The following is a 17,118-nucleotide window of genomic DNA, read 5'->3' on the forward strand; positions in this document are numbered from 1 at the left end:
TGTACTGAGCATCTAAAATTAGTGCCTTCTGTTCCAGGGAGTATATCCTAAAAATTTCTATAAGCAATAGAGACTGAACATGTGCAAATATATTCACATATTACAAACAGGTGGATTTGGATTTTTTGTAACTACTTCCAAAAACTTAAATTTTCAGCATTACTGTTAAAACTGTGTTAGAAATCAAAGATTCCTGTTTCATCACAGAAAATATTTACAGCACACTCTTCCTCTGGCCTGGAATATAACACAGTTGCACCAGAAGCTTAGTGCATCAGTCAAATGAAAAAGTTTCTGCACTCTGTGTCGTCTTGTCAGAATGCCTATGATAAAAATCTGAAAGATAGGGGCTGGGGTTCTGACTCAGTTATAGAGTACTTGCCTAGAACATGGGAGGCACTGGGTTTAAGCATCAGAACCACATAAAAATAAAGAAAATAAAAGTTATTTGTTTATCTATGACTAGTGAATAAATAAATAAAATGTTTATATTAAAAAATAAAAATATGGCGACTGAGGAGGACGTGGAACTGGAGTTGGAAACCGAGACCAGCGGCCCGGAACGGCCCCCGAGAAGGCACAGAAGCATGACAGTGGTGCGGCGGACCTGGAGCGGGTCACCGACTATGCGGAGGAGAAGGAGATCCAGAGTTCCAATCTGGAGACGGCTATGTCCATGATCCGAGATAGAAGGTCTCGGGAGCAGAAAGCCAAACAAGAACGGGAGAAGGAACTGGCAAAGGTCACTATCAAGAAAGAAGATCTGGAGTTGATAATGACAGAGATGGAGATTTCTTGAGCAGCAGCAGAGAGAAGCTTGCGGGAACACATGGGAAAAGTGGTGGAGGCTCTTATTGCTCTGACCAACTGATATGTACTTTTTCAGGCATATTTACAGGATTAACTTATTGCAATAAAGACTTTTTTTGCAAAAAAAAAATAAATAAAATAAATAAAAAATAAAAATCAGAAAGATAGTAGGTACCCCAGAACATATATGCATGGATATAAAGACTCAGTTGTGAAAATGCTAGTGGGAATATAAATTGTATAAAGCTATTTTTGAAAATGATATTAAGGTTCTTCAGTAAGTTGAAATAAAAATGCCACATGAGGGGCTGGGGATGTGGCTCAAGCGGTAGCGCGCTCGCCTGGCATGCGTGCGACCCGGGTTCAATCCTCAGCACCAAATACCAACAAAGATGTTGTGTCCGCCAAGAACTAAAAAATAAATATTAAAAATTCTCTCTCTCTCTCTTTCTCTCTCTCTCTCTCTCTCTCTCTCTCTCTCTCTCTCTCTCTCTCTCTCCCTCCCTCCCCTCTCTCACTCTCTCTTTAAAAAAAATGCCACATGATTCAGTAGTAGTAATTCTGGGTATGTATCTAAAAAAATTGGAGTAACTACATCATAGAAAACAGTACAATTATATTTTCATTGTAGTATTTTTCACAGAATCTGGTAAAAGAACTGAAGTATCTTTAAGGTAAATGATAGGTTGGGCATGGTGCAACCTACCTGTATTCCCAGCAGCTTGGAAGGGTGAAGCAGGGGAATCATGAATTTAGAGCCAGTCTCACAAAGTTATCAGTGAGGCACTAAGCAAATCAATGAGATATTGTCTCTAAATAAAATATAAAAAAGGAGCTGGTGATGTATCTCAGTGGTTAACTAGCTCTGATTTCAACACACAGTACAATAAATAAATAAATAAATAAATAAATAAGCCCAACACATTGACCCTATGTTTTACTTTCCAAGATGCAATTTACTTGCACCCTTTCTGGATTAACTGGACAGAATGTGTCACATTCTTTAACAAACTATTATATGCAGGAGAAATGCAGTTTCAAAATAATGTTTGTAAGAGAAACACAAGTTGCACTGAAGGGGGGACTTTTGTGACCCTGTTAAAGACCAGATTCTGGAAGTCAGGAAAATAAAGATAATTCCTACTAAGCATAAAATCTGCAAGAGTTTATGATTAAGAATTCAGTTAGAAATTATGAACATGAGGCTAATTAACCCAAAGTTGTCATGGCAGTGGATACTTGAGAGTTTGATATTATCCTGCTGTGAGTCCGAAGTCAAGAAGTGTACCTGCAGAGGACTCTGTAGAATCCTTTTTTAGATATCTACTAAACTGGAGAGCAAAAGAGCCATACTTTTCTCTTTACAGAGTGGACACATTTTCTCTCTTCAAACTGTCACCTTTTTCCTCCCTTATATCACTTCTAAGAAACTCATTGTGTCTGCTTTTTTCTCATGTGAAATGCTCACAAAGAGAAAGCAAAATCTATAAACTGACATCCAGTTCTTGGAGAAAAATTAGAAATAGTACATCCATTTGAAATATAGCATAAAAAATAGTTGATAAGGCAAAGAGGAAATGCTGGCATTAAAAATGTGAACAGAACTGAGTGCAGTGGTGCACTTCTGTAATCCCAGGGTCTTGGAAGGCTGATGCAGAAGGATCATGAGTTCAGTGTCAGCTTCAGCAAGGGAGAAGTGCTAAGCAAATCAGTGAAACTGTTTCTTTAAATAAAATACAAAATACTGCTGGGGATATGTCTCAGGGATCCTGTGAGCCAATGATTTCTAGAATGACTTGTTTTCCAGTGACAACGAATTGACCCACTATAGGATGGAGCTCAATATTCAATCACAAGTTCCACAGAAGTCATATGAAAAAATAGCTGGCGTCTTATAGATAGTGTGGTTAATGAATTCCTGCACCCTCTGTCTGACAGGATCACAGAAGGGGATACTGTGACAGGGCTACACCATCTGGAAACTGAATCCATGGGGAAAGTTAAGTGTTTTGTTTATGGTACTCATGATATGGGTCATAGGGTATACATCAATCAATAAAAAAAGTACATGTTGATGAAATGGCAGGAAAATTCCCAGAATGAGACTAAAGATACAATTAAGACATGCTTGGAGATGTGTTTTGATATCTCTCAGGATACAAACAATAGTGTTATTCCTCAAGAAATTTATGAAGAAAAGATTACAAATCAAGGTTCTTGAGAAAAACTTAACAATTTACACTAAGTCCCACTTTTTAAAGCTCCACCCTGTACAACATACATTCACCCCCCAGTAACAGGCCCTCCATTGCCTTACACAGGAATTCATGATGAAAATAGGAAACATATTGTTAATATTAATGGCAAATCGGTTGAGGGGAAGAGCCTGCTCTTTTGTTAAGGATTACAAAGACCGAAGAATTGTTTTATTTTGAACAAGTATCAAAGAAATTCTTTAAGAAAGCACTTAAATAGGTCATATGAAAAAGGAAATTACCTTGGAAATTAAAAATAGAATAATATAAAATTAATATACATTATTTTATAGGCACTTCAGAATAGTAGGCTTTTAAGTAATAGGCTTTCACTACTTTAAGTGTGTTTTATTGGGACTTTAGTTTAGAAGTAAGAAAGTTTACCAATAATCTAGTTATGCTTTAAAGTTAAAGGTTAATGATATAATCATAGGTATGCTTTAAAGTTAAAAGTTAATAATAGGTCAAGATACATGTAGTTGAGTTGCATAGTCTCACTTAGTGATTGAGGTGTAAATGTAAAAGCCTAATTATGATTGGCAAAGGTTACAAAAAATATTTTAAACAATGGACTCAATATCTTAGGTAATTAATATGTATGTGAAAATATTGTAACTCTTGAAAATTATGTAAATCAAACAAGTTTTCAGCTTTGAAGCTATCCATTAACTACATAAAAAAAAACCTGTAAAAAGGTATAAAAATAAATGCCCCTCTAGGGGTAGCAGATACTTCTGAAGGCTGTTTGTAACTTCCCACTGTAGTCCTGTCTCCTCTTCTTTTGCCTAAGCCACTCATCCTTCAAGATCCCTGGATCTCTGCTAGCTAGGGCTTGACCCTGGCAATAGAGATTTAATTGTTTTTCCTTTAAACTTAATGTTGACTCTGTTGATGGGAGATATATATATATATATATATATATATATATATATATATATATATAGAGAGAGAGAGAGAGATCTATATCTATATATCTATATATCTATATATCTATATATCTATATATCTATATATCTATATCTATATATCTATATCTATATCTATATATATCTATATATATCTATATCTATATCTATCTATCTATCTATCTATATATATATATATATACACACACACACACACATACACATACATACATACCTGTGATTTGTGCTCATATTCTCATAGTACCACATATCAATGGGAGGGGGAAGACATCATAATCCTACCATTAGGCTCAAGGCAAAGTTGAAAATAAGTGTGTCTTTAATTGCTTATACTCCAGAGTCTGGGATACTGACAGATCTAGAGACCTGGCACCCTCCATCTCTTTTTCATTTTTAATGTTAATACTAGAAACTTTAAATTTTATTTGTGCCTCATTTCTTTTAGGGAAGTAGGAACATTGCTGCCTCAGGGAATTACTTATGAGTAGAAATCTCAAGCTATTTTCTCATAAAATCAGAGAACAGATGTATTAAATAAAAATTTTAAATTGTGATATTTCTTTTTTATAATAATGTATACATATGTATTCACACATTGATTTAACTTTATATACATTTGAAAGGGTAAAGTTTCTAAGCTGGAAAGTTTGAATTGAAATGTAAAAGATTAGGTACTATTAAGTTCCTCTGTTACACCCAGATTCCTGAGATGGTTAAGACAACGCCCTACTGGCCATTCAGCCTAGGGCCCTGTGCAGTTCGTCACAGGGCCCGAACCAATCAGTTTGAATGTGTACCCAGTTTAGAAGTGACCAATCACCCCTGCCCAGCCTGTTCCCGCCAATGAATGGACTAATCATGTATCAGAGTTGTTGTTCAATTTTCCCGCGCCTCATGATGATTTGTTCTGATGTATGCAAAGCCCCCCACCCTCTCCAAAAAGTGTACTTAAGCTCTGCTTGACCTCTGCTCTGGGCTCCGGGCTGCTCTCCCTTCTTGAGTGAGCATGGAGTCCCAGCGCGCTGGAATGGATCCAATAAATCCCCCTTGCAATTGCATGAAGCTAGTCTCGTGGTCTCTTTCTCCGACGTTTCGCCTGACCCTTACATTTGGTGCGTTGGCCGGGAACTGCGCATCGCCGGACAGGGAGACCTACGAACTGCTTTGGGGGTAAGTAAGGCGCCTTTCTCTCTCTTTCTCTCTCTCTCCCCTCTCCTTCTTCTCCTTCTCTCCCCCTTGTTCTTCTTTCGCAATTGCTCAGGTGCGATCGCTCAGGTTTGGTCTCTGGCGGCTCAATGGTGGGCGTAAGTCCCCAAAGAACATAATTGCTCAGGTGCGATCGCTCAGGTTTGGTCTCTGGCGGCTCAATGGTGGGCGTAAGTCCCCAGAGGGCATAAGCTCTCAGAGCCTCGGGTGGGGTTGGCAGTGTGTGTGTGTGGCTGTCAGTGGAGAGCATAAGCTCCCCCTCGCGGTGACTGGCAGACGTGCCTCAGGAGTCACAGGCCACGCCCCCAAGGGACGCTTTGGGGGACTCGGGGTGACGGAGGTGCTCCCCATCAGGTAGAGGGGCGGATGAACCCTCCTCGGTGTATTTTACTGCCAACCCGTCTGGTTTTGCCGGCAACTCTTTCTGTTGAATTCACTGTCTGTCTTTAATTTTTGCTTCTGAATTTGTGTTAAACGTTTACTGTGTGTCCGCGTTTGCTTCACGTTTGTGTTGTCTCCCTGCGCTTCAGAGTGGCCCACCCTCGGAGTTGAATGGCCCCCAGGAGAGTCCCTCCCGTTTCAGCCAGGGCCGCATGGCCATCCAGATCATGGTGATCTAACCTTTCAGGACCTCTGCGAATCTCCTCCTGTATGGGTGGGGTCTGCGCAGTCTGCCGGGAGGATTCCGCGGTATGGCGGATTCATCCTGTCCCTGTTCCTCCTGGCCCTTCCACCCATCTGTCCTCTCCGCCCATGGCCGTCTCCCCTGGGGGGGGGAGGGGGAATGCTCCCGCAGGTTTGGGGGATGGGCGGACGGAATCAGGGGTGAGGTCCGCGGGGGACCGCCCCTCCTCCCCCTCCTCTGCCGGCAACCAGTTGCCACTGGGCCCATTAGCACCACAGCAGAGCGGGCGGAGTTGGCGGGGGATTGCCCCCCCCTTCCGTCCTCCCGGCGAGCAGAAAAGGCGGCTCTGGAGTACCTGGCCCTTTCCCTCCTTCGTGGGGGTAAAAGGGACCGGGTCCCCAAACCCCCCCCGAATGTTACAGCCCTCCCCGGCTGCAATCACCAAATCCCGGCGCAAAAGAATCGAATGGGTCTTCCTCGAGTCGGGCTGCTTAAAAATGAAGCCCAAAGCAGATGATAGATTCCAACTAAGGTTAATACTGAGACTAGGAAAGCGATGTTTTCTCTCCCTCCCGTAATCAGCTTGAGTGCAAATAGAGATGCTTGCTGGAGATTTAACAACTTTGACATCTCGCTTTGACTTTTCTCAAAGCCCTGTCCTCATTATTAAATTGGTGTTAATTGGCTTTAGAGATGTTTTATTGGGGAAGCCTAGCACTCGAAATAACTGTAAGCAGAGGATGAGCTTTTTGGGAGCTGGCTACTAAAAAGTTAGAAAAAAAAAAAAGCCTAGTGCCTAAGGTCAAACCAAACTGGAGGAGCTAATCTTGCAAGTGAAAGGGAAACTGAGGAATTCCCAGCAGCTGCCAGAGCCATTTTCGCTTTGGGGAAAATTTCCTCATAATTTCCCTGCATTTAAGGATTACTCCACCTAAATGCAGTAAAGTCAGTCACACTGAGACCCTTGATTTTACACCTATAGTTGCCCCTATGTGAAAACATCTGGTCCACCTGTGGGAAAGTCTATGGTGCCACTGATGGGAGTCATAATTAAATGAGAGTTCAAAACCTGGAGGGATATATTCTTATCTGGTTGTCTGATTGTTTCTTAAAGATAAACTAGGTTAAATGTGTGTCTAAAAAATAATTTCTTTATTGTAACAATCTGGTATCTGAATGGGTTTCTAAAGCATTGCACTATCTTGCAGTTAAAAGTTGGGTTTAAGCAATTGTTTAGTTTGATTTCAGATACTTCTAAAGAGTTTCAATTTTGAACTGGGTAGTCTAAGGAGATTTCACTAGGTATACAGTGCATTGATTTGGGCAAGGATAGTAAATTATGATTTGGTATCTGTTTCTCTGTGTGTAAGATTTAGAAAAAAAAGTGTTGAATTAAAACGTTGGTCTGGCTCATTAAAATAACCTTAAATAATTAAATAACAACAGTCTTGGAAATTCTCAAAAGCCTAATTTCAGATATGCATGGTAGTGTGTGGTTCTTTCTAAAATTTTTTAGGCAAATTTAATGTAACTTAATGCTACTTTAGGAACTTCAGAACAAGGAAAGTGGCTTAGAAGTCCTAAAGAAATTTCTTCTGATGGTAGAGATCCTATTTCCAGTTTTATGTGAGCAAGTTTTTCTAGTGTAAAAAGATATAAAATTTTGGGAATTGCTTCTTAAATTTGTATCATAATTTTCGACATCCAAACCTGGAAATATGACTTATGGCTAAAATGCCTCAGGCCTAAAGTATCTGTTCAAAATAGCAGTTTTTCCCTGCTCCTTCCAGACCTTAGCCAGGGCTTAAGCTGATATGCAAACAGAAGCAGCTTGGAACTCAGGCCCAAGGAAAAAAAAAAAGGTAAAGGTATCTTTTTATGGGAACTCAAACTAGATTAAAGGACTTTTGCCTTTTCTTAGATTCTATGTTTTTTTTGAGCTCATGATTTTTATCCTACAGACAAGTTAATGTTTTTCTGATAAGTTCTATTTTTTGATCAACTGGAGTTTTTTTTAAAACATTGCAATGGAGATTTCATCTGTGAAAAACTACGAGGCCTTTATTATTGTTATGTGTGCACACTCTTGTTATGTGTTGTATGTCGGTATGTCTGTATGTGTGTATGTCCATATATCCTGCAGTGATATGACAATTAACAGATGAGGAGCGCTCATAAAAAATTAAAAATGGATCCAAATATCTTTGATTCACGTGATTCAAATGGCTCAATTTAAATTTGGTAAACAGATAAAAAAGGAGGTCTTAAATTAAGCTTATAAGTTTTTCTAGGTGTTCAAAAAGGCCCTAATAAAATGTTAACTCTGCTTAAATTAAAAAGTTTACAAGTATTGTTTCAAGATGTGAACATAAGGGGGTTAACAGATAGAAAAGAGAAACTAGAAGGTTCTAAATATGGATTTAATAGAAGGAAAATGTGTTTCTGGATAAGAGAGTCTAATTAAGAGGGTTTAAGTAAATGATAAAAAAAGGTCTGTGCAAGTTGGTTATAAATAAGTTTTTGAGCAAGTAATCTTAAAGAAATTAAGCAGCTGGTTAAACAAGTGCTATTGTTTTAGAGAATTATGCTATGTTATTTCTTTAAAAGCCAAACTTGGTTAGCATAAAATCATCAATGTAATTGTGATGTTACTAATGTGTTCATATCTTCCAGGTATACAAGTCTGTAAGGTAGAAGCTTTAGAAAGAGCATTATATCAAGCTGGTGTTCTAAAAGTGTATGGTAATTTTAGGCTTAAAAGAAAAACATGTTGGAAGTTTATTTATATCACTTGTGTTCTATAACTGTACCTATTATCAATAAGTTATGTAAAGTTCCATGTTACTTTTTACACTGAGATACAATTTAAATGTATTTTTAAGTTAATGAGAGCCTAATCTATGTAAAGGTTTTATTGCAAAACACAAAAGTACTTTGCTACTTTCCAACAAGAGGTTAGAAGCTTCCAGCCTTCCTTTAATTCATGTTTTAGATGTGATATTATGTTGTTAGCTAATATTCATGTGAACTTGAGCAACAATTTATGTAGGCTTTGTAAAATGATGTTTAAAAAAGGCAAAAGATCAGCTTCAGAACTATAGTATTTAAGATTTATGAAGAGCCCCGCCTTACTTGAGATAAGGCTCTATGTCCCAACTCACTGCATGTGAAAGTGACTATGAAAGAAGTAGGCCAGATTTTAGTGCATTTAAAGTTGTGCCCAAAAGTTGGTTTTTGTCACGATTGCCAGGATATAAAACAGGGGATGTACTCTGCCAAAATTCTAGGTAGCTATTACATAGACTAAATATGTTTTTACCCTAGTTAGTTTTGTTTTGTAGTTTGCCTATAGATGGTTTAAGAATCGCCTGTTAATGTTTTAAAGAGGTACTGCTTTAAGAACACAACCTGGGTTAATTTAAGATAATGAGTTATAGGGAGTTGCCACCTACAGGATAGAGAGATAGACATTAGAGCCCAGTACCCTTAATATAAGGCTGTTAACTTATTTTGCTGGATGTTTAAGATTAAGTTTTAAAATTAAAAATTTGGCTCTTGCCCTCTGAGTCAGTCTGAATCAGGGAATAGGGAACTTTTTCAAAGGGCTCTGCAACTCTAGGCCACATAACTTCCCGAGCAGGGAGATTAATGAGACCAGTGGAGGACAGAAGGCCAATCAGTGCATTTGCTGTGAAGAGGAGGGTCATCAGAAAAGGGAGATATCCCTGATGCTTCTGAGGTAAGCCGTATGGTCAAGCAAGGCCTGGACCCATCCTAGCGCAAATGGCACTAAGCTGCTGTGAAGTTCCCGAGGACTTCCCAGAGACTCAGCTGACTGTTAACAATAGGTAGAAACAGAAGTCAGTTTGACTTGCTTCATCTTAAACACTTAGCAAAGACAGTCAAAGCCAAAGCACAGCTGTTCCTGGACATCTTAAATGATAATAATAGTTAAATGTAACTTCCATAAATAAGTAGACTGGAGGCTACAAAAGAGATTCTTAGACAGAAATGCCTGATAACTGTCAAAGGGACTGCTAGAGTAGTTTTAGTCTAAGGCTTTTATTTCTAACCAACACAGGTAGGCTTGATGTTAGTAGATGCTAGTATGGTTATCCAGCCCTGAGTAGCAGAATTAAAGATTTCTCTATTAGACACAGAGGTCATACTAGCAAAGGATTTTGAAGGATCAGATGGCATTAGATTATTAGACTATATCTTAAGGGAAAAGACATCTGTAACCCTAAATGTTGTGTTGACATCCCTGACATTTCTGACAATGTGACAAATATCCTTAAAGATTTACATGCTCAGATGGAAGCCATGTCCTCAGCAACTTTGTTGTGAAAACAATATCTTAGCTCTTAGTTCCTGGTACTGCCTGATGGAAAACATTGTTAATCTTTGTCTTGGTCATTATACTCATTGGCATATTCCTGTGCTGTGGCATTTATTACTGCATCAATATGGTTCCAGTACTAATGAATTCTTGTTTCTCTTATAGACCACCTACCACTCGAATGGCCCTCCAGCCTATTACTTCTCAATTGGACTTTTAGCATGGACCACTCGATAGACCCGATATTTCTAAGGGGGACTCCAAACTGCTTGCCCCACACCGTCCCTTTTCAGCCTGAAGAAGCCAGAGAGATCCTCTTCGTCCCCCTTCCTCACAGCAGTAAGGAGTTCCCAAATTAGAGGGGGGAATGAAGCCAGATTTAAAGTTAGGTAGTCAGTGTAGTTAGATAAATCGGGGTCTAATACCGAGTGAAATCTAAAATGGAGGCCATGCTAAAAATGATTCCAGGAAACACAGGACAACCCATGGTAATCAGAAGGCAATATGCTCCACCGACAGAGATGAAAAATGAGACTCCCCAATATTCATTACTTTTAAGATTAAAAGTAGTCAGAAAAAAAGGAGTGGGGAATGAAAGGGTAAAGTTTCTAAGCTGGAAAGTTTGAATTGAAATGTAAAAGATTAGGTACTATTAAGTTCCTCTGTTACACCCAGATTCCTGAGATGGTTAAGACAACGCCCTACTGGCCATTCAGCCTAGGGCCCTGTGCAGTTCGTCACAGGGCCCGAACCAATCAGTTTGAATGTGTACCCAGTTTAGAAGTGACCAATCACCCCTGCCCAGCCTGTTCCCGCCAATGAATGGACTAATCATGTATCAGAGTTGTTGTTCAATTTTCCCGCGCCTCATGATGATTTGTTCTGATGTATGCAAAGCCCCCCACCCTCTCCAAAAAGTGTACTTAAGCTCTGCTTGACCTCTGCTCTGGGCTCCGGGCTGCTCTCCCTTCTTGAGTGAGCATGGAGTCCCAGCGCGCTGGAATGGATCCAATAAATCCCCCTTGCAATTGCATGAAGCTAGTCTCGTGGTCTCTTTCTCCGACGTTTCGCCTGACCCTTACACATTGATAAATTAAATGCACTTCTGTCTGGGCTGTTTTTATGTATTGTGAAAAAACACTGCCATGAAATGATTTCATCCTGAGACATATAATTCAATTCACAGTAATTAAAAAAATAATCCAGGGCTGTGGAGCATTATTGTAATATCGGTTAGTTGAAAATCAAACTCAGGAAAATTATAGACCCTGTCCCAGGAATCTATCTATCTATCTATCTATGTTTCTATCTGTCCATCAATCTATCTATCTATCTGTGGTCATAGAGCTCTGTAGTGAGTACCCATTGATCCCCAGAGTTTCTTTTTTCTTTTTTCTTTTTTTTTTTTTTTTTTTTTTTGCTGCTGGGGATTTAACTCAGTGTCACATGGCCACTGAGCCCCACCCCAGCCATATTTGTATTTTATTTTGAGAGAGTGTTTCACTGAATTTCTTAGTGCCTAACCATTGCTGAAGCTGGCTTTGAACTCACACTCCTCATTCCTCAGCCTCTCCAGTTGCTGGGATTACGGGCATGCACCACAGCACATGGTTGATACCCAGTCTTTTATCAACTAAAAAAGAGCAGCCAACAACCTGTTTTTCTGACATTATTTGTTTCTAGGTTGGATGCAATTTAGTGTCACTCAAAGAGTTGGCCTACTAGGCTCTGTTTGGAGGAAGTGCCTGAAGCCCTTTCCAATCTGTCTTTTAGGTGAACACTGTCCAGTCCTCACCTCACACAGCCAGTGATGAGGGGGTGGGTTTCCACCATCTTTTTTTTGTTTCTGAAGCCTGCCAATCTTTGATTTATTTCTATGCTTCCAAACCTAGGTCAGGAGTTCCAGGGTTCTGCACTACACAGGAGCTGAAAAAAAAACTATCAAAGAAAAAAATGAGCATACTGGAAGCCAGGAAATGGTAAGGGTGTTTTCCTATTTTGAGACTGGGTAGGAAAGCTATTTGAAGCCAGTGGGATTGGCAATGGTAGGAACTGTCATAGGTGGTCAGGGCTCCTCAGAGTTTTCTCCAGTGTCTGGTGTCCAGAAGTTCTCTCTGTGGCAACTCAGTTTTCAGTTTGCTCTGACTAATCTAGTGGAGCTTAGATCAGGATTTGAGACCCCTGGCATTCTTTTCCATTATAGTATGGTGTTTTCAGGCCCTTCCTGAATTCCTATGTGGGAATCTGTGTGCCACTAGCCTGGCATGACCCCAGATTGGGTTGTGAAGACTGAGATAATCATCACAAGAGGAGCCAAACTCCATTGACTGTGTTCCTTCATGAGAAAAGCTATAGTTTTTAAGAACCCCTGCTTTTGCTCCTCCTGAGATTTTTTTTTTTGTAGTAGTGGTTGTTGTTCTTGCTTTTTAATATATGCTTGTTTGTGAATAAAAAGTAATCCCAGAAATATTTATCTACTAATTCACAACCCCAGCCCTTTTTTATATTTTTATTTAGAGACAAAGTCACATTGGGTTGCTTAGGGCCCCAGTAAGATGTAAGACTGGCTTTGAACTTTCCAATCTCATGCCTCCTGAGCTCTCTAAATCTAGGGTAAGCAGTATAACAGCTATCTGTTATCCAGAACTCCAATTTAGTTATCCATTGTTCTGAGAATAAACCTCTAAATTTCCAGCTCTCACTTCACATTCTCAAAGCCAGAGTTCCTGCTCACCTTGATTGAGGATAAATAGAATAGATAGTAAAATGATCAGGCTGCTGTATAAAGGAGAGCGTTCAACCACACCTGGAGGCTAGTGGATAGATATGTTGATGAGCACCATTAAGGCCTAATTCAAATGTAAAATACCTTGAGGCTCACTTGTGGAAATACTGACAACCAAATTATTTGTCCCAGGGGTGAACCCAGATGGAAGTTACAGGAAGAAGGGTGGGATACAGATGTGAACCCAGGTGGTAGCCAGGATGTTTTTTTCAATATCTATTTTAAGTAGATTTTGCCCCATGCTCTTCCTAAAACCATACATATACTCCAAAGCTGGCATGGCAAAATGGGTTTTTCTGCTATTATGCCCTCTCCCACATTGTGGAGTTTTATTTTCTCTTGCTTAAATAAATCTTATTCTTTTTACTCTTACCTTCCCTGAGTGTCCATAGATTTTATTCTTCAAAATTTGTGAGACAGGATCCCAGAAAAACCTGGTTATAGGGGGAATTAAGCTTCATCTCAAAACTCCAGTTTCAACATGATCGATTATTTTTCACGTTTAATTTTAAAGGGATACCTTATTTGTAATTTTTATCTCCAAGAACTGGAGTTTTAAAAGATTTTTCTTTACCCCTGAGTCTTTCACATAAGACAAAAGAACAGAAAACTTAGAAAATTAGGTGACATTAAAAATAATGACTCACTTATAAATAAAATAGTATAGTTAATGTGTCCCAATTAAAGATACATGTAAGACCACTTTATTAAAATGACCTGTAGAATCATTCTGAACATTCCAGTAAACATCTTTGTGGTGGAGTGTAGGAAAATAATAATGGGTCTAGATTTGTTGTAAACTACAGGAAAGTTTAATCACAGGGCTAGAGTACACAGTGAATTTGAAGGCCAAAATTCATGTAAAGAACCTGGTACATTTTTAATAACCTGTTGTTACTGATGTTTACCAATGATGATTCCTTGCTTCCCTGAATGCTGAAATATAACACCAGAGAAGCACACCTAGGCAAGTAAAGAGTGGAAAGTGGAAGGCTTTATTAAAGGATAGCAGAAAAGACCCAAAATGTGGAATCTGTGGAAGGGGGCAGCCTTTCCTATTTTCCTAAGGTTTTCTTTTAGTCCTCCCACATTCCTTCGTTTCCCTCTATCCTGCAGTGATAGAATGCAGGTGGTAAGGCCAAAAGGTGAAAGATAGGTGGACTGCGGGTGGAATTTGAGAAGAAAGGGCCTGGGGTGGTTTGCAGGGAGCTACTTCTTTAACTGTTCTTTAGTGTGAGTTCCAGGCCTTGGGGACATTAGCATTTTAATATTATCAGATGTGTTTCTGGTTTCCTGAACTCCATTCTCAATAATGGTCTCCATTTTCTTTATCTTGCTCAATATTAGACCCAATTTATATAACTACACTGTAAGGGACGGGCGAAACGTCGGAGGAAGAGACCACCAAGTGACCACTCATGCAATTGGCAGAAGGGGATTTATTGAGATTCCAGCATGCTGGGGCTCCATGCCCACTCAGGAAAGGGGAGCAGCCCAGAGCCCAGAGCAGGGGTTGAACAACGCTTAAGTACACTTTTGGGGGAGGGCGGGGGCTTTGCATACATCACAGTCTCCTTTAACAAATCACCTTACACCGCGGGAAAATCAAACAATACTTAGACTTGATTAGTACATTCATTGGCAGGAACAGGGCTGGCTGGAGTGATAGGGCTTTCCTAAGGAGGGGGTTACATTTAAACTGATTGGTTCGGGCCCTGAATGTCTACGTGACAAGCAGCACAGGGTCTTGAATGCTTACATGAGGAGTTACACAGGATCCCAGGCCATAAATCAACTAAATGGCCAGTAGGGCCTTGTCTTAACTGCCTCAGGAATTTAACCCATGCTTTGCAGTTTAGAAGCAGGTTTACAATGCCTGTTCCTTTGCATTTTAACTCAGGCTTTGCAGCTTGGAAACTTTACCCTTTCACACTAACTACCTATCATCTAATCTGGCTTCACTGTTTTACATTAATATTAATCAGTAGCTTTAACACTTTTTCAATATCTGTTTGGATTGAATCAATAACCCAGGAATCAGTGAAGCACAGAATATAGTTTTATCTCTGTTAGACCACAACACAAGAAAAGACCACTGACTCCAATTAAAATCAAATTAAAGCAAGCTTATTATTTCGACCGGCCGGGCTGCCTTGCCCCTCAAAATCGTGGGAGCCAAGGAGAGCCGCGAGGCTTCTTTGTGGCCCAGTTTAATAGCCCAAAAAGTTACACAAAGGGGGGTTACAGATAACAACACTGTGAGGAGCATAACACAAGTTTACATTTTTGCTGGCCCTGGCATCAAAATTTATGGAGAACTTAGAGACTCAGAGAGGGTCGTTATCTGGCCAAGGAAGGCCAGAATTTATGAGGTGTCACTAAGGTTTAGGAAAGGGTTGTTATCTGGTCAGGGAAAACCGGACCTGGGTGAGTTCAGGGCATGGGCAGGCATTCCAATCAGCTTTACAACATCAACTAATGGTCAGGCCATACAGAAATCCTGATATTTTTACAGAAAACAGAAATGAATCCTTCATAACTTCTGACAAGCTGGCTTCTAATCTAATGAGACAACTAGGCTAGGTATATCATCTCCAACTGTGGTTTCAGGTCTCAAAGTGACTGAGTTAAGATTCTCCATTGAAGAATTTCCTGTGCATTGTGTTCTCATTCCAACCTCCCATATTTGTTCAGTCCTTAGTTTTATAACAGATACCAAAGTCTATTGGCTTATTTATAAAATATCAGTTTCTTGGTCTTGCCTTCTAGAGATCAGTTTGAACTATAGTGTGTAGCCTCTAAGGGGAACAGTAGCTGGAAGAAATCTTCTGATGTTCCTTTCATCTAAAAGGAAGCTATTTTTTGGGGGGGGATCATACCATGAATTCAACTCAGAGGCATTCAACCATTTAGCCACATCAACAACCCTATTTTACATTTTATTTAGAAACAGTTTGTTAGTGACTCACTATTGCTGAGGATGCTTTGAACTCTCCATCCTCCTGCCTCAGACTCCCAAGCCCCTGGTATTAAAAGCATTCTCACCATGCCTGTCTGACTGTTTTTTTTTTATTATTAAATAGTGTGAATAAAGCTACAATGAAAATATAACTGTAGTTATTTCTTTGTGAAAAGTTTCCCAATTCATTTAGATACATACCCAGAGATATTATTACTAGATTGTATGGCATTTTTTTAACCCAGATTTATTATTATTTTAATTCATTTAGGTACTCGAGTTTAACCCATGGGCACTTTGTCACTGTGCTATAGTCCAACCTGTTCCCCTTTTTTGAGACAGTGTCTCACTCATTTGCTTATGACCTTGCCAAATTGCTGAGTGTGGTCTTGAATTTAAGATTATCCTTTCTAGGGGACACAGAGCCTTCACCAGTGATTGCAGATTTTTTTGGGAGGGGCTGGCCTGGTTTCCTAGGCAGACACACTTGTGTGTTAGCAGTCTCTTCACTAGTACAAAGCCATTAAATGACAGGGCATGCTTAGAAAATTGTTTTGCATTTTTAGCCATTATTTTCCCAAATGACTTTTTCATTTACACTGTCAATATCCATGTTTAAGTGGGGTTATTTTAACATATAACTGCACTTAACAGGCTGCTAATATAATGCAGCTCAGAGCAGCACTGCTGTGCACATGTCCATAATGAAAAATAAATGTGTATGGTTCCTCATTTTCCATTATATTTTTTATGCAATTACAGATATTTGATAACAGAATTTACAAAATAGTATTGGTAATCTTGTTCCTAAAAAGTAACAAATAGCTAATTAGAATATAGTGCAATCATTTAAAAGAAGTCAATGGGACTTTATTGACCATTGTCTGCCCAGCACAGTCTTCCTAGAATTTGCATCATCTTGAATCACTGTGCTTTATAATTTCAGAAATCAACAAGATATATCTAGAACATAGAATTTTACCTTTTGATATAAATTCAACAGGTCTGACTGGCTACATAAGGGATGTTTGGAAAGAAAGAAAAAAAGTCCTTGTGTTGATAGACCCAACCTGATCTTTTCTTAAAATTGGGCATCTTGCCACAAAACTATGAAAAGATAATTTCGGCTTTACTATAAATTACTGCAAATTCTGAACCTGCTTGGAATGCCTGCTCATGCCCTTAACTCACCCATGTCCCGTTTTCCCTGACC

At 39.4% G+C, this 17,118-nt stretch overlaps 1 pseudogene across 1 annotated transcript; it reads left to right on the forward strand.

The window, feature by feature from the left end:
- The first annotated feature begins 506 nt into the window (after positions 1-506).
- LOC308635108 (huntingtin-interacting protein K-like) lies at positions 507-886 on the forward strand (annotated as a pseudogene). Its single transcript has one exon. The product of its transcript is annotated as a huntingtin-interacting protein K-like (transcript).
- The last annotated feature ends 16,232 nt before the right edge of the window (positions 887-17,118 follow it).

Source organism: Spermophilus citellus (genome assembly GCF_964194105.1).
Source record: "Spermophilus citellus genome assembly, chromosome: 16".
Lineage (NCBI taxonomy): Eukaryota > Metazoa > Chordata > Mammalia > Rodentia > Sciuridae > Spermophilus > Spermophilus citellus.